The sequence below is a fragment of the Rhinoderma darwinii genome, unplaced genomic scaffold (assembly GCF_050947455.1).
Source record: "Rhinoderma darwinii isolate aRhiDar2 unplaced genomic scaffold, aRhiDar2.hap1 Scaffold_959, whole genome shotgun sequence".
In the NCBI taxonomy this organism is placed as follows: domain Eukaryota; kingdom Metazoa; phylum Chordata; class Amphibia; order Anura; family Rhinodermatidae; genus Rhinoderma; species Rhinoderma darwinii.
In genome coordinates, this window is record NW_027464534.1 from 44,525 (window position 1) to 60,998 (window position 16,474).

The 16,474-nt window shown below is 47.6% G+C and overlaps 11 non-coding genes across 11 annotated transcripts; all 11 read left to right on the plus strand.

Moving 5' to 3' along the window:
• Positions 1-1,219: 1,219 nt before the first annotated feature.
• On the plus strand, positions 1,220-1,410 carry LOC142733552 (U2 spliceosomal RNA). The gene has a single exon (XR_012880179.1). It is a non-coding gene; the product is annotated as a U2 spliceosomal RNA (small nuclear RNA).
• A 1,296-nt stretch (positions 1,411-2,706) lies between these two features.
• LOC142733553 (U2 spliceosomal RNA) lies at positions 2,707-2,897 on the plus strand. The gene has a single exon (XR_012880180.1). It is a non-coding gene; the product is annotated as a U2 spliceosomal RNA (small nuclear RNA).
• Positions 2,898-4,193: 1,296 nt separating this feature from the next.
• LOC142733554 (U2 spliceosomal RNA) lies at positions 4,194-4,384 on the plus strand. The gene has a single exon (XR_012880181.1). It is a non-coding gene; the product is annotated as a U2 spliceosomal RNA (small nuclear RNA).
• A 1,296-nt stretch (positions 4,385-5,680) lies between these two features.
• LOC142733555 (U2 spliceosomal RNA) lies at positions 5,681-5,871 on the plus strand. Its single transcript, XR_012880182.1, has one exon. It is a non-coding gene; the product is annotated as a U2 spliceosomal RNA (small nuclear RNA).
• Positions 5,872-7,163: 1,292 nt separating this feature from the next.
• On the plus strand, positions 7,164-7,354 carry LOC142733556 (U2 spliceosomal RNA). Its single transcript, XR_012880183.1, has one exon. It is a non-coding gene; the product is annotated as a U2 spliceosomal RNA (small nuclear RNA).
• Positions 7,355-8,642: 1,288 nt separating this feature from the next.
• LOC142733557 (U2 spliceosomal RNA) lies at positions 8,643-8,833 on the plus strand. Its single transcript, XR_012880184.1, has one exon. It is a non-coding gene; the product is annotated as a U2 spliceosomal RNA (small nuclear RNA).
• Positions 8,834-10,109: 1,276 nt separating this feature from the next.
• Positions 10,110-10,300, plus strand: LOC142733559 (U2 spliceosomal RNA). The gene has a single exon (XR_012880186.1). It is a non-coding gene; the product is annotated as a U2 spliceosomal RNA (small nuclear RNA).
• A 1,292-nt stretch (positions 10,301-11,592) lies between these two features.
• On the plus strand, positions 11,593-11,783 carry LOC142733560 (U2 spliceosomal RNA). Its single transcript, XR_012880187.1, has one exon. It is a non-coding gene; the product is annotated as a U2 spliceosomal RNA (small nuclear RNA).
• Positions 11,784-13,083: 1,300 nt separating this feature from the next.
• On the plus strand, positions 13,084-13,274 carry LOC142733562 (U2 spliceosomal RNA). The gene has a single exon (XR_012880188.1). It is a non-coding gene; the product is annotated as a U2 spliceosomal RNA (small nuclear RNA).
• A 1,296-nt stretch (positions 13,275-14,570) lies between these two features.
• LOC142733520 (U2 spliceosomal RNA) lies at positions 14,571-14,761 on the plus strand. Its single transcript, XR_012880151.1, has one exon. It is a non-coding gene; the product is annotated as a U2 spliceosomal RNA (small nuclear RNA).
• Positions 14,762-16,041: 1,280 nt separating this feature from the next.
• LOC142733563 (U2 spliceosomal RNA) lies at positions 16,042-16,232 on the plus strand. The gene has a single exon (XR_012880189.1). It is a non-coding gene; the product is annotated as a U2 spliceosomal RNA (small nuclear RNA).
• Positions 16,233-16,474: the final 242 nt, after the last annotated feature.

The following is a 16,474-nucleotide window of genomic DNA, read 5'->3' on the forward strand; positions in this document are numbered from 1 at the left end:
CCCCTTTTAATCCCATTATTTCAACACCTGTTGGACAATGCATGAGTGATAATGAGCTCATTGATTAAATGCAATTAATGAATAGATTGCCACCTCTTGTTGTGTGTCGTCTGTGTTTCTGTGTTTCCGGCATTTCACATTGGAACACCTCATTCACCTTCCTTGTCTTCTCTCCGCCATCCCTTTTAGGTAAGTTAAAGAGCTGCACCTGAGCCAGCCACTGATTGATTGATTGATTGATTGATTGATTGATTGATTGATTGATTGATTGATTGATTGATGCAGCACAACAGTCAAATAGTGGAGTGGAGTAGGGGAACAGCAAACAGCCAATAAAGCAGCCCGCCCGCTCGCCTGCCCGCCACAATGGACCTACCTGTGTACACTAGATGGATGTGATGGAATGTACTGTCGTCCCTACATTTCAAGAAGAAGTAAGAATTGCAGTTGCAACAAAGCCTTGCTTGCCTACAAAGAGAGCAGCAATTTGGATTTGTTACTATGTTACCTAGAAGAATAACAAACTGTGCAAGGATGGAGGTTGTAGGAGCAAGGAGAAGTTGTCTGTAAAGTTGGTGGATGCCTATTTTCCATTTTGCAGTCCCTTGTCTCCCTCTTGTGGCCTCCTGGAGGCAACTAGCTGTGCAAAAAAAAGACAGCCTGGCGGCCGGCTGTTGCAGTGTTGCCCTCTCAGGCAACACTGAGTGACTGACTGAGCCTCACCGTCTTATATAAAGTTCAGACGGAACTTTGCACGTGTCATAGTGGAGCCCTCAGGATTCCAGAGCCAGCTTTCTGACATCATAATGGGGCCTCAGAGATAAAAGCCTGGGCCCAGGCAGTGTTGGTCAGTGCTGCTCAGCAGGCAGCACTGGACTGGACTGGATTACAGCTGATACAAGGTGTGAAGGAACAAGGGGTGGCTGTGGGCATGCACTTGCTGCCGCTGCCAGTGTTTATCTGCATGGCAGCAGGGCATTTGGGCGTTGCCAGGAAGGCGTTTTTATGTAGATTCCTCCTCTTTCAGCACTGCATTGTGGTGCAAGCAAAAGAAGCAAATCCTGTCTGGCTTCCTCTCCGGCCTTTATTCACCTCCCGTGTAGCTGTGAGTGTGTGAGCCTGCAGGGCCCCATGGAATTGCCTAGAAGTAGGCTGAATCGCTGCAAGGGCTGAACAGCAGTATCGGGCAGGCTCGGGCAACGCGCGGCCCGTTCGGGTTATCGCTTCTCGGCCTTTTGGCTAAGATCAAGTGTAGTATCTGTTCTTATCAGTTTAATATCTGATACGTCCCCTATCTGGGGACCATATATTAAATGGATTTTTAGAACAGGGAGATGGAAATAGAGCTTGCTCTGTCCACTCCACGCATTGACCTGGTATTGCAGTATTTCCAGGACCGGTGCACCCTTTCCTTATGTGTTGACTAAAAGCAGATTCCAAAAGTGTTTTTTGTCTTTGCTATTGTTTCTGTCTTTCTGAAGGGATCTCCCCTTTTAATCCCATTATTTCAACACCTGTTGGACAATGCATGAGTGATAATGAGCTCATTGATTAAATGCAATTAATGAATAGATTGCCACCTCTTGTTGTGTGTCGTCTGTGTTTCTGTGTTTCCGGCATTTCACATTGGAACACCTCATTCACCTTCCTTGTCTTCTCTCCGCCCTCCCTTTTAGGTAAGTTAAAGAGCTGCACCTGAGCCAGCCACTGATTGATTGATTGATTGATTGATTGATTGATTGATTGATTGATTGATTGATTGATTGATGCAGCACAACAGTCAAATAGTGGAGTGGAGTAGGGGAACAGCAAACAGCCAATAAAGCAGCCCGCCCGCTCGCCTGCCCGCCACAATGGACCTACCTGTGTACACTAGATGGATGTGATGGAATGTACTGTCGTCCCTACATTTCAAGAAGAAGTAAGAATTGCAGTTGCAACAAAGCCTTGCTTGCCTACAAAGAGAGCAGCAATTTGGATTTGTTACTATGTTACCTAGAAGAATAACAAACTGTGCAAGGATGGAGGTTGTAGGAGCAAGGAGAAGTTGTCTGTAAAGTTGGTGGATGCCTATTTTCCATTTTGCAGTCCCTTGTCTCCCTCTTGTGGCCTCCTGGAGGCAACTAGCTGTGCAAAAAAAAGACAGCCTGGCGGCCGGCTGTTGCAGTGTTGCCCTCTCAGGCAACACTGAGTGACTGACTGAGCCTCACCGTCTTATATAAAGTTCAGACGGAACTTTGCACGTGTCATAGTGGAGCCCTCAGGATTCCAGAGCCAGCTTTCTGACATCATAATGGGGCCTCAGAGATAAAAGCCTGGGCCCAGGCAGTGTTGGTCAGTGCTGCTCAGCAGGCAGCACTGGACTGGACTGGATTACAGCTGATACAAGGTGTGAAGGAACAAGGGGTGGCTGTGGGCATGCACTTGCTGCTGCTGCCAGTGTTTATCTGCATGGCAGCAGGGCATTTGGGCGTTGCCAGGAAGGCGTTTTTATGTAGATTCCTCCTCTTTCAGCACTGCATTGTGGTGCAAGCAAAAGAAGCAAATCCTGTCTGGCTTCCTCTCCGGCCTTTATTCACCTCCCGTGTAGCTGTGAGTGTGTGAGCCTGCAGGGCCCCATGGAATTGCCTAGAAGTAGGCTGAATCGCTGCAAGGGCTGAACAGCAGTATCGGGCAGGCTCGGGCAACGCGCGGCCCGTTCGGGTTATCGCTTCTCGGCCTTTTGGCTAAGATCAAGTGTAGTATCTGTTCTTATCAGTTTAATATCTGATACGTCCCCTATCTGGGGACCATATATTAAATGGATTTTTAGAACAGGGAGATGGAAATAGAGCTTGCTCTGTCCACTCCACGCATTGACCTGGTATTGCAGTATTTCCAGGACCGGTGCACCCTTTCCTTATGTGTTGACTAAAAGCAGATTCCAAAAGTGTTTTTTGTCTTTGCTATTGTTTCTGTCTTTCTGAAGGGATCTCCCCTTTTAATCCCATTATTTCAACACCTGTTGGACAATGCATGAGTGATAATGAGCTCATTGATTAAATGCAATTAATGAATAGATTGCCACCTCTTGTTGTGTGTCGTCTGTGTTTCTGTGTTTCCGGCATTTCACATTGGAACACCTCATTCACCTTCCTTGTCTTCTCTCCGCCCTCCCTTTTAGGTAAGTTAAAGAGCTGCACCTGAGCCAGCCACTGATTGATTGATTGATTGATTGATTGATTGATTGATTGATTGATTGATTGATTGATTGATGCAGCACAACAGTCAAATAGTGGAGTGGAGTAGGGGAACAGCAAACAGCCAATAAAGCAGCCCGCCCGCTCGCCTGCCCGCCACAATGGACCTACCTGTGTACACTAGATGGATGTGATGGAATGTACTGTCGTCCCTACATTTCAAGAAGAAGTAAGAATTGCAGTTGCAACAAAGCCTTGCTTGCCTACAAAGAGAGCAGCAATTTGGATTTGTTACTATGTTACCTAGAAGAATAACAAACTGTGCAAGGATGGAGGTTGTAGGAGCAAGGAGAAGTTGTCTGTAAAGTTGGTGGATGCCTATTTTCCATTTTGCAGTCCCTTGTCTCCCTCTTGTGGCCTCCTGGAGGCAACTAGCTGTGCAAAAAAAAGACAGCCTGGCGGCCGGCTGTTGCAGTGTTGCCCTCTCAGGCAACACTGAGTGACTGACTGAGCCTCACCGTCTTATATAAAGTTCAGACGGAACTTTGCACGTGTCATAGTGGAGCCCTCAGGATTCCAGAGCCAGCTTTCTGACATCATAATGGGGCCTCAGAGATAAAAGCCTGGGCCCAGGCAGTGTTGGTCAGTGCTGCTCAGCAGGCAGCACTGGACTGGACTGGATTACAGCTGATACAAGGTGTGAAGGAACAAGGGGTGGCTGTGGGCATGCACTTGCTGCCGCTGCCAGTGTTTATCTGCATGGCAGCAGGGCATTTGGGCGTTGCCAGGAAGGCGTTTTTATGTAGATTCCTCCTCTTTCAGCACTGCATTGTGGTGCAAGCAAAAGAAGCAAATCCTGTCTGGCTTCCTCTCCGGCCTTTATTCACCTCCCGTGTAGCTGTGAGTGTGTGAGCCTGCAGGGCCCCATGGAATTGCCTAGAAGTAGGCTGAATCGCTGCAAGGGCTGAACAGCAGTATCGGGCAGGCTCGGGCAACGCGCGGCCCGTTCGGGTTATCGCTTCTCGGCCTTTTGGCTAAGATCAAGTGTAGTATCTGTTCTTATCAGTTTAATATCTGATACGTCCCCTATCTGGGGACCATATATTAAATGGATTTTTAGAACAGGGAGATGGAAATAGAGCTTGCTCTGTCCACTCCACGCATTGACCTGGTATTGCAGTATTTCCAGGACCGGTGCACCCTTTCCTTATGTGTTGACTAAAAGCAGATTCCAAAAGTGTTTTTTGTCTTTGCTATTGTTTCTGTCTTTCTGAAGGGATCTCCCCTTTTAATCCCATTATTTCAACACCTGTTGGACAATGCATGAGTGATAATGAGCTCATTGATTAAATGCAATTAATGAATAGATTGCCACCTCTTGTTGTGTGTCGTCTGTGTTTCTGTGTTTCCGGCATTTCACATTGGAACACCTCATTCACCTTCCTTGTCTTCTCTCCGCCCTCCCTTTTAGGTAAGTTAAAGAGCTGCACCTGAGCCAGCCACTGATTGATTGATTGATTGATTGATTGATTGATTGATTGATTGATTGATTGATTGATTGATGCAGCACAACAGTCAAATAGTGGAGTGGAGTAGGGGAACAGCAAACAGCCAATAAAGCAGCCCGCCCGCTCGCCTGCCCGCCACAATGGACCTACCTGTGTACACTAGATGGATGTGATGGAATGTACTGTCGTCCCTACATTTCAAGAAGAAGTAAGAATTGCAGTTGCAACAAAGCCTTGCTTGCCTACAAAGAGAGCAGCAATTTGGATTTGTTACTATGTTACCTAGAAGAATAACAAACTGTGCAAGGATGGAGGTTGTAGGAGCAAGGAGAAGTTGTCTGTAAAGTTGGTGGATGCCTATTTTCCATTTTGCAGTCCCTTGTCTCCCTCTTGTGGCCTCCTGGAGGCAACTAGCTGTGCAAAAAAAAGACAGCCTGGCGGCCGGCTGTTGCAGTGTTGCCCTCTCAGGCAACACTGAGTGACTGACTGAGCCTCACCGTCTTATATAAAGTTCAGACGGAACTTTGCACGTGTCATAGTGGAGCCCTCAGGATTCCAGAGCCAGCTTTCTGACATCATAATGGGGCCTCAGAGATAAAAGCCTGGGCCCAGGCAGTGTTGGTCAGTGCTGCTCAGCAGGCAGCACTGGACTGGACTGGATTACAGCTGATACAAGGTGTGAAGGAACAAGGGGTGGCTGTGGGCATGCACTTGCTGCCGCTGCCAGTGTTTATCTGCATGGCAGCAGGGCATTTGGGCGTTGCCAGGAAGGCGTTTTTATGTAGATTCCTCCTCTTTCAGCACTGCATTGTGGTGCAAGCAAAAGAAGCAAATCCTGTCTGGCTTCCTCTCCGGCCTTTATTCACCTCCCGTGTAGCTGTGAGTGTGTGAGCCTGCAGGGCCCCATGGAATTGCCTAGAAGTAGGCTGAATCGCTGCAAGGGCTGAACAGCAGTATCGGGCAGGCTCGGGCAACGCGCGGCCCGTTCGGGTTATCGCTTCTCGGCCTTTTGGCTAAGATCAAGTGTAGTATCTGTTCTTATCAGTTTAATATCTGATACGTCCCCTATCTGGGGACCATATATTAAATGGATTTTTAGAACAGGGAGATGGAAATAGAGCTTGCTCTGTCCACTCCACGCATTGACCTGGTATTGCAGTATTTCCAGGACCGGTGCACCCTTTCCTTATGTGTTGACTAAAAGCAGATTCCAAAAGTGTTTTTTGTCTTTGCTATTGTTTCTGTCTTTCTGAAGGGATCTCCCCTTTTAATCCCATTATTTCAACACCTGTTGGACAATGCATGAGTGATAATGAGCTCATTGATTAAATGCAATTAATGAATAGATTGCCACCTCTTGTTGTGTGTCGTCTGTGTTTCTGTGTTTCCGGCATTTCACATTGGAACACCTCATTCACCTTCCTTGTCTTCTCTCCGCCCTCCCTTTTAGGTAAGTTAAAGAGCTGCACCTGAGCCAGCCACTGATTGATTGATTGATTGATTGATTGATTGATTGATTGATTGATTGATTGATTGATGCAGCACAACAGTCAAATAGTGGAGTGGAGTAGGGGAACAGCAAACAGCCAATAAAGCAGCCCGCCCGCTCGCCTGCCCGCCACAATGGACCTACCTGTGTACACTAGATGGATGTGATGGAATGTACTGTCGTCCCTACATTTCAAGAAGAAGTAAGAATTGCAGTTGCAACAAAGCCTTGCTTGCCTACAAAGAGAGCAGCAATTTGGATTTGTTACTATGTTACCTAGAAGAATAACAAACTGTGCAAGGATGGAGGTTGTAGGAGCAAGGAGAAGTTGTCTGTAAAGTTGGTGGATGCTTATTTTCCATTTTGCAGTCCCTTGTCTCCCTCTTGTGGCCTCCTGGAGGCAACTAGCTGTGCAAAAAAAAGACAGCCTGGCGGCCGGCTGTTGCAGTGTTGCCCTCTCAGGCAACACTGAGTGACTGACTGAGCCTCACCGTCTTATATAAAGTTCAGACGGAACTTTGCACGTGTCATAGTGGAGCCCTCAGGATTCCAGAGCCAGCTTTCTGACATCATAATGGGGCCTCAGAGATAAAAGCCTGGGCCCAGGCAGTGTTGGTCAGTGCTGCTCAGCAGGCAGCACTGGACTGGACTGGATTACAGCTGATACAAGGTGTGAAGGAACAAGGGGTGGCTGTGGGCATGCACTTGCTGCCGCTGCCAGTGTTTATCTGCATGGCAGCAGGGCATTTGGGCGTTGCCAGGAAGGCGTTTTTATGTAGATTCCTCCTCTTTCAGCACTGCATTGTGGTGCAAGCAAAAGAAGCAAATCCTGTCTGGCTTCCTCTCCGGCCTTTATTCACCTCCCGTGTAGCTGTGAGTGTGTGAGCCTGCAGGGCCCCATGGAATTGCCTAGAAGTAGGCTGAATCGCTGCAAGGGCTGAACAGCAGTATCGGGCAGGCTCGGGCAACGCGCGGCCCGTTCGGGTTATCGCTTCTCGGCCTTTTGGCTAAGATCAAGTGTAGTATCTGTTCTTATCAGTTTAATATCTGATACGTCCCCTATCTGGGGACCATATATTAAATGGATTTTTAGAACAGGGAGATGGAAATAGAGCTTGCTCTGTCCACTCCACGCATTGACCTGGTATTGCAGTATTTCCAGGACCGGTGCACCCTTTCCTTATGTGTTGACTAAAAGCAGATTCCAAAAGTGTTTTTTGTCTTTGCTATTGTTTCTGTCTTTCTGAAGGGATCTCCCCTTTTAATCCCATTATTTCAACACCTGTTGGACAATGCATGAGTGATAATGAGCTCATTGATTAAATGCAATTAATGAATAGATTGCCACCTCTTGTTGTGTGTCGTCTGTGTTTCTGTGTTTCCGGCATTTCACATTGGAACACCTCATTCACCTTCCTTGTCTTCTCTCCGCCCTCCCTTTTAGGTAAGTTAAAGAGCTGCACCTGAGCCAGCCACTGATTGATTGATTGATTGATTGATTGATTGATTGATTGATTGATTGATTGATGCAGCACAACAGTCAAATAGTGGAGTGGAGTAGGGGAACAGCAAACAGCCAATAAAGCAGCCCGCCCGCTCGCCTGCCCGCCACAATGGACCTACCTGTGTACACTAGATGGATGTGATGGAATGTACTGTCGTCCCTACATTTCAAGAAGAAGTAAGAATTGCAGTTGCAACAAAGCCTTGCTTGCCTACAAAGAGAGCAGCAATTTGGATTTGTTACTATGTTACCTAGAAGAATAACAAACTGTGCAAGGATGGAGGTTGTAGGAGCAAGGAGAAGTTGTCTGTAAAGTTGGTGGATGCTTATTTTCCATTTTGCAGTCCCTTGTCTCCCTCTTGTGGCCTCCTGGAGGCAACTAGCTGTGCAAAAAAAAGACAGCCTGGCGGCCGGCTGTTGCAGTGTTGCCCTCTCAGGCAACACTGAGTGACTGACTGAGCCTCACCGTCTTATATAAAGTTCAGACGGAACTTTGCACGTGTCATAGTGGAGCCCTCAGGATTCCAGAGCCAGCTTTCTGACATCATAATGGGGCCTCAGAGATAAAAGCCTGGGCCCAGGCAGTGTTGGTCAGTGCTGCTCAGCAGGCAGCACTGGACTGGACTGGATTACAGCTGATACAAGGTGTGAAGGAACAAGGGGTGGCTGTGGGCATGCACTTGCTGCCGCTGCCAGTGTTTATCTGCATGGCAGCAGGGCATTTGGGCGTTGCCAGGAAGGCGTTTTTATGTAGATTCCTCCTCTTTCAGCACTGCATTGTGGTGCAAGCAAAAGAAGCAAATCCTGTCTGGCTTCCTCTCCGGCCTTTATTCACCTCCCGTGTAGCTGTGAGTGTGTGAGCCTGCAGGGCCCCATGGAATTGCCTAGAAGTAGGCTGAATCGCTGCAAGGGCTGAACAGCAGTATCGGGCAGGCTCGGGCAACGCGCGGCCCGTTCGGGTTATCGCTTCTCGGCCTTTTGGCTAAGATCAAGTGTAGTATCTGTTCTTATCAGTTTAATATCTGATACGTCCCCTATCTGGGGACCATATATTAAATGGATTTTTAGAACAGGGAGATGGAAATAGAGCTTGCTCTGTCCACTCCACGCATTGACCTGGTATTGCAGTATTTCCAGGACCGGTGCACCCTTTCCTTATGTGTTGACTAAAAGCAGATTCCAAAAGTGTTTTTTGTCTTTGCTATTGTTTCTGTCTTTCTGAAGGGATCTCCCCTTTTAATCCCATTATTTCAACACCTGTTAGACAATGCATGAGTGATAATGAGCTCATTGATTAAATGCAATTAATGAATAGATTGCCACCTCTTGTTGTGTGTCGTCTGTGTTTCTGTGTTTCCGGCATTTCACATTGGAACACCTCATTCACCTTCCTTGTCTTCTCTCCGCCCTCCCTTTTAGGTAAGTTAAAGAGCTGCACCTGAGCCAGCCACTGATTGATTGATTGATTGATTGATTGATTGATTGATTGATGCAGCACAACAGTCAAATAGTGGAGTGGAGTAGGGGAACAGCAAACAGCCAATAAAGCAGCCCGCCCGCTCGCCTGCCCGCCACAATGGACCTACCTGTGTACACTAGATGGATGTGATGGAATGTACTGTCGTCCCTACATTTCAAGAAGAAGTAAGAATTGCAGTTGCAACAAAGCCTTGCTTGCCTACAAAGAGAGCAGCAATTTGGATTTGTTACTATGTTACCTAGAAGAATAACAAACTGTGCAAGGATGGAGGTTGTAGGAGCAAGGAGAAGTTGTCTGTAAAGTTGGTGGATGCCTATTTTCCATTTTGCAGTCCCTTGTCTCCCTCTTGTGGCCTCCTGGAGGCAACTAGCTGTGCAAAAAAAAGACAGCCTGGCGGCCGGCTGTTGCAGTGTTGCCCTCTCAGGCAACACTGAGTGACTGACTGAGCCTCACCGTCTTATATAAAGTTCAGACGGAACTTTGCACGTGTCATAGTGGAGCCCTCAGGATTCCAGAGCCAGCTTTCTGACATCATAATGGGGCCTCAGAGATAAAAGCCTGGGCCCAGGCAGTGTTGGTCAGTGCTGCTCAGCAGGCAGCACTGGACTGGACTGGATTACAGCTGATACAAGGTGTGAAGGAACAAGGGGTGGCTGTGGGCATGCACTTGCTGCCGCTGCCAGTGTTTATCTGCATGGCAGCAGGGCATTTGGGCGTTGCCAGGAAGGCGTTTTTATGTAGATTCCTCCTCTTTCAGCACTGCATTGTGGTGCAAGCAAAAGAAGCAAATCCTGTCTGGCTTCCTCTCCGGCCTTTATTCACCTCCCGTGTAGCTGTGAGTGTGTGAGCCTGCAGGGCCCCATGGAATTGCCTAGAAGTAGGCTGAATCGCTGCAAGGGCTGAACAGCAGTATCGGGCAGGCTCGGGCAACGCGCGGCCCGTTCGGGTTATCGCTTCTCGGCCTTTTGGCTAAGATCAAGTGTAGTATCTGTTCTTATCAGTTTAATATCTGATACGTCCCCTATCTGGGGACCATATATTAAATGGATTTTTAGAACAGGGAGATGGAAATAGAGCTTGCTCTGTCCACTCCACGCATTGACCTGGTATTGCAGTATTTCCAGGACCGGTGCACCCTTTCCTTATGTGTTGACTAAAAGCAGATTCCAAAAGTGTTTTTTGTCTTTGCTATTGTTTCTGTCTTTCTGAAGGGATCTCCCCTTTTAATCCCATTATTTCAACACCTGTTGGACAATGCATGAGTGATAATGAGCTCATTGATTAAATGCAATTAATGAATAGATTGCCACCTCTTGTTGTGTGTCGTCTGTGTTTCTGTGTTTCCGGCATTTCACATTGGAACACCTCATTCACCTTCCTTGTCTTCTCTCCGCCCTCCCTTTTAGGTAAGTTAAAGAGCTGCACCTGAGCCAGCCACTGATTGATTGATTGATTGATTGATTGATTGATTGATTGATTGATTGATTGATTGATGCAGCACAACAGTCAAATAGTGGAGTGGAGTAGGGGAACAGCAAACAGCCAATAAAGCAGCCCGCCCGCTCGCCTGCCCGCCACAATGGACCTACCTGTGTACACTAGATGGATGTGATGGAATGTACTGTCGTCCCTACATTTCAAGAAGAAGTAAGAATTGCAGTTGCAACAAAGCCTTGCTTGCCTACAAAGAGAGCAGCAATTTGGATTTGTTACTATGTTACCTAGAAGAATAACAAACTGTGCAAGGATGGAGGTTGTAGGAGCAAGGAGAAGTTGTCTGTAAAGTTGGTGGATGCCTATTTTCCATTTTGCAGTCCCTTGTCTCCCTCTTGTGGCCTCCTGGAGGCAACTAGCTGTGCAAAAAAAAGACAGCCTGGCGGCCGGCTGTTGCAGTGTTGCCCTCTCAGGCAACACTGAGTGACTGACTGAGCCTCACCGTCTTATATAAAGTTCAGACGGAACTTTGCACGTGTCATAGTGGAGCCCTCAGGATTCCAGAGCCAGCTTTCTGACATCATAATGGGGCCTCAGAGATAAAAGCCTGGGCCCAGGCAGTGTTGGTCAGTGCTGCTCAGCAGGCAGCACTGGACTGGACTGGATTACAGCTGATACAAGGTGTGAAGGAACAAGGGGTGGCTGTGGGCATGCACTTGCTGCCGCTGCCAGTGTTTATCTGCATGGCAGCAGGGCATTTGGGCGTTGCCAGGAAGGCGTTTTTATGTAGATTCCTCCTCTTTCAGCACTGCATTGTGGTGCAAGCAAAAGAAGCAAATCCTGTCTGGCTTCCTCTCCGGCCTTTATTCACCTCCCGTGTAGCTGTGAGTGTGTGAGCCTGCAGGGCCCCATGGAATTGCCTAGAAGTAGGCTGAATCGCTGCAAGGGCTGAACAGCAGTATCGGGCAGGCTCGGGCAACGCGCGGCCCGTTCGGGTTATCGCTTCTCGGCCTTTTGGCTAAGATCAAGTGTAGTATCTGTTCTTATCAGTTTAATATCTGATACGTCCCCTATCTGGGGACCATATATTAAATGGATTTTTAGAACAGGGAGATGGAAATAGAGCTTGCTCTGTCCACTCCACGCATTGACCTGGTATTGCAGTATTTCCAGGACCGGTGCACCCTTTCCTTATGTGTTGACTAAAAGCAAGCAGATTCCAAAAGTGTTTTTTGTCTTTGCTATTGTTTCTGTCTTTCTGAAGGGATCTCCCCTTTTAATCCCATTATTTCAACACCTGTTGGACAATGCATGAGTGATAATGAGCTCATTGATTAAATGCAATTAATGAATAGAGTGCCACCTCTTGTTGTGTGTCGTCTGTGTTTCTGTGTTTCCGGCATTTCACATTGGAACACCTCATTCACCTTCCTTGTCTTCTCTCCGCCCTCCCTTTTAGGTAAGTTAAAGAGCTGCACCTGAGCCAGCCACTGATTGATTGATTGATTGATTGATTGATTGATTGATTGATTGATTGATTGATTGATTGATGCAGCACAACAGTCAAATAGTGGAGTGGAGTAGGGGAACAGCAAACAGCCAATAAAGCAGCCCGCCCGCTCGCCTGCCCGCCACAATGGACCTACCTGTGTACACTAGATGGATGTGATGGAATGTACTGTCGTCCCTACATTTCAAGAAGAAGTAAGAATTGCAGTTGCAACAAAGCCTTGCTTGCCTACAAAGAGAGCAGCAATTTGGATTTGTTACTATGTTACCTAGAAGAATAACAAACTGTGCAAGGATGGAGGTTGTAGGAGCAAGGAGAAGTTGTCTGTAAAGTTGGTGGATGCCTATTTTCCATTTTGCAGTCCCTTGTCTCCCTCTTGTGGCCTCCTGGAGGCAACTAGCTGTGCAAAAAAAAGACAGCCTGGCGGCAGGCTGTTGCAGTGTTGCCCTCTCAGGCAACACTGAGTGACTGACTGAGCCTCACCGTCTTATATAAAGTTCAGACGGAACTTTGCACGTGTCATAGTGGAGCCCTCAGGATTCCAGAGCCAGCTTTCTGACATCATAATGGGGCCTCAGAGATAAAAGCCTGGGCCCAGGCAGTGTTGGTCAGTGCTGCTCAGCAGGCAGCACTGGACTGGACTGGATTACAGCTGATACAAGGTGTGAAGGAACAAGGGGTGGCTGTGGGCATGCACTTGCTGCCGCTGCCAGTGTTTATCTGCATGGCAGCAGGGCATTTGGGCGTTGCCAGGAAGGCGTTTTTATGTAGATTCCTCCTCTTTCAGCACTGCATTGTGGTGCAAGCAAAAGAAGCAAATCCTGTCTGGCTTCCTCTCCGGCCTTTATTCACCTCCCGTGTAGCTGTGAGTGTGTGAGCCTGCAGGGCCCCATGGAATTGCCTAGAAGTAGGCTGAATCGCTGCAAGGGCTGAACAGCAGTATCGGGCAGGCTCGGGCAACGCGCGGCCCGTTCGGGTTATCGCTTCTCGGCCTTTTGGCTAAGATCAAGTGTAGTATCTGTTCTTATCAGTTTAATATCTGATACGTCCCCTATCTGGGGACCATATATTAAATGGATTTTTAGAACAGGGAGATGGAAATAGAGCTTGCTCTGTCCACTCCACGCATTGACCTGGTATTGCAGTATTTCCAGGACCGGTGCACCCTTTCCTTATGTGTTGACTAAAAGCAGATTCCAAAAGTGTTTTTTGTCTTTGCTATTGTTTCTGTCTTTCTGAAGGGATCTCCCCTTTTAATCCCATTATTTCAACACCTGTTGGACAATGCATGAGTGATAATGAGCTCATTGATTAAATGCAATTAATGAATAGATTGCCACCTCTTGTTGTGTGTCGTCTGTGTTTCTGTGTTTCCGGCATTTCACATTGGAACACCTCATTCACCTTCCTTGTCTTCTCTCCGCCCTCCCTTTTAGGTAAGTTAAAGAGCTGCACCTGAGCCAGCCACTGATTGATTGATTGATTGATTGATTGATTGATTGATTGATTGATTGATTGATTGATTGATGCAGCACAACAGTCAAATAGTGGAGTGGAGTAGGGGAACAGCAAACAGCCAATAAAGCAGCCCGCCCGCTCGCCTGCCCGCCACAATGGACCTACCTGTGTACACTAGATGGATGTGATGGAATGTACTGTCGTCCCTACATTTCAAGAAGAAGTAAGAATTGCAGTTGCAACAAAGCCTTGCTTGCCTACAAAGAGAGCAGCAATTTGGATTTGTTACTATGTTACCTAGAAGAATAACAAACTGTGCAAGGATGGAGGTTGTAGGAGCAAGGAGAAGTTGTCTGTAAAGTTGGTGGATGCCTATTTTCCATTTTGCAGTCCCTTGTCTCCCTCTTGTGGCCTCCTGGAGGCAACTAGCTGTGCAAAAAAAAGACAGCCTGGCGGCCGGCTGTTGCAGTGTTGCCCTCTCAGGCAACACTGAGTGACTGACTGAGCCTCACCGTCTTATATAAAGTTCAGACGGAACTTTGCACGTGTCATAGTGGAGCCCTCAGGATTCCAGAGCCAGCTTTCTGACATCATAATGGGGCCTCAGAGATAAAAGCCTGGGCCCAGGCAGTGTTGGTCAGTGCTGCTCAGCAGGCAGCACTGGACTGGACTGGATTACAGCTGATACAAGGTGTGAAGGAACAAGGGGTGGCTGTGGGCATGCACTTGCTGCCGCTGCCAGTGTTTATCTGCATGGCAGCAGGGCATTTGGGCGTTGCCAGGAAGGCGTTTTTATGTAGATTCCTCCTCTTTCAGCACTGCATTGTGGTGCAAGCAAAAGAAGCAAATCCTGTCTGGCTTCCTCTCCGGCCTTTATTCACCTCCCGTGTAGCTGTGAGTGTGTGAGCCTGCAGGGCCCCATGGAATTGCCTAGAAGTAGGCTGAATCGCTGCAAGGGCTGAACAGCAGTATCGGGCAGGCTCGGGCAACGCGCGGCCCGTTCGGGTTATCGCTTCTCGGCCTTTTGGCTAAGATCAAGTGTAGTATCTGTTCTTATCAGTTTAATATCTGATACGTCCCCTATCTGGGGACCATATATTAAATGGATTTTTAGAACAGGGAGATGGAAATAGAGCTTGCTCTGTCCACTCCACGCATTGACCTGGTATTGCAGTATTTCCAGGACCGGAGCACCCTTTCCTTATGTGTTGACTAAAAGCAGATTCCAAAAGTGTTTTTTGTCTTTGCTATTGTTTCTGTCTTTCTGAAGGGATCTCCCCTTTTAATCCCATTATTTCAACACCTGTTGGACAATGCATGAGTGATAATGAGCTCATTGATTAAATGCAATTAATGAATAGATTGCCACCTCTTGTTGTGTGTCGTCTGTGTTTCTGTGTTTCCGGCATTTCACATTGGAACACCTCATTCACCTTCCTTGTCTTCTCTCCGCCCTCCCTTTTAGGTAAGTTAAAGAGCTGCACCTGAGCCAGCCACTGATTGATTGATTGATTGATTGATTGATTGATTGATTGATTGATGCAGCACAACAGTCAAATAGTGGAGTGGAGTAGGGGAACAGCAAACAGCCAATAAAGCAGCCCGCCCGCTCGCCTGCCCGCCACAATGGACCTACCTGTGTACACTAGATGGATGTGATGGAATGTACTGTCGTCCCTACATTTCAAGAAGAAGTAAGAATTGCAGTTGCAACAAAGCCTTGCTTGCCTACAAAGAGAGCAGCAATTTGGATTTGTTACTATGTTACCTAGAAGAATAACAAACTGTGCAAGGATGGAGGTTGTAGGAGCAAGGAGAAGTTGTCTGTAAAGTTGGTGGATGCCTATTTTCCATTTTGCAGTCCCTTGTCTCCCTCTTGTGGCCTCCTGGAGGCAACTAGCTGTGCAAAAAAAAGACAGCCTGGCGGCCGGCTGTTGCAGTGTTGCCCTCTCAGGCAACACTGAGTGACTGACTGAGCCTCACCGTCTTATATAAAGTTCAGACGGAACTTTGCACGTGTCATAGTGGAGCCCTCAGGATTCCAGAGCCAGCTTTCTGACATCATAATGGGGCCTCAGAGATAAAAGCCTGGGCCCAGGCAGTGTTGGTCAGTGCTGCTCAGCAGGCAGCACTGGACTGGACTGGATTACAGCTGATACAAGGTGTGAAGGAACAAGGGGTGGCTGTGGGCATGCACTTGCTGCCGCTGCCAGTGTTTATCTGCATGGCAGCAGGGCATTTGGGCGTTGCCAGGAAGGCGTTTTTATGTAGATTCCTCCTCTTTCAGCACTGCATTGTGGTGCAAGCAAAAGAAGCAAATCCTGTCTGGCTTCCTCTCCGGCCTTTATTCACCTCCCGTGTAGCTGTGAGTGTGTGAGCCTGCAGGGCCCCATGGAATTGCCTAGAAGTAGGCTGAATCGCTGCAAGGGCTGAACAGCAGTATCGGGCAGGCTCGGGCAACGCGCGGCCCGTTCGGGTTATCGCTTCTCGGCCTTTTGGCTAAGATCAAGTGTAGTATCTGTTCTTATCAGTTTAATATCTGATACGTCCCCTATCTGGGGACCATATATTAAATGGATTTTTAGAACAGGGAGATGGAAATAGAGCTTGCTCTGTCCACTCCACGCATTGACCTGGTATTGCAGTATTTCCAGGACCGGTGCACCCTTTCCTTATGTGTTGACTAAAAGCAGATTCCAAAAGTGTTTTTTGTCTTTGCTATTGTTTCTGTCTTTCTGAAGGGATCTCCCCTTTTAATCCCATTATTTCAACACCTGTTGGACAATGCATGAGTGATAATGAGCTCATTGATTAAATGCAATTAATGAATAGATTGCCACCTCTTGTTGTGTGTCGTCTGTGTTTCTGTGTTTCCGGCATTTCACATTGGAACACCTCATTCACCTTCCTTG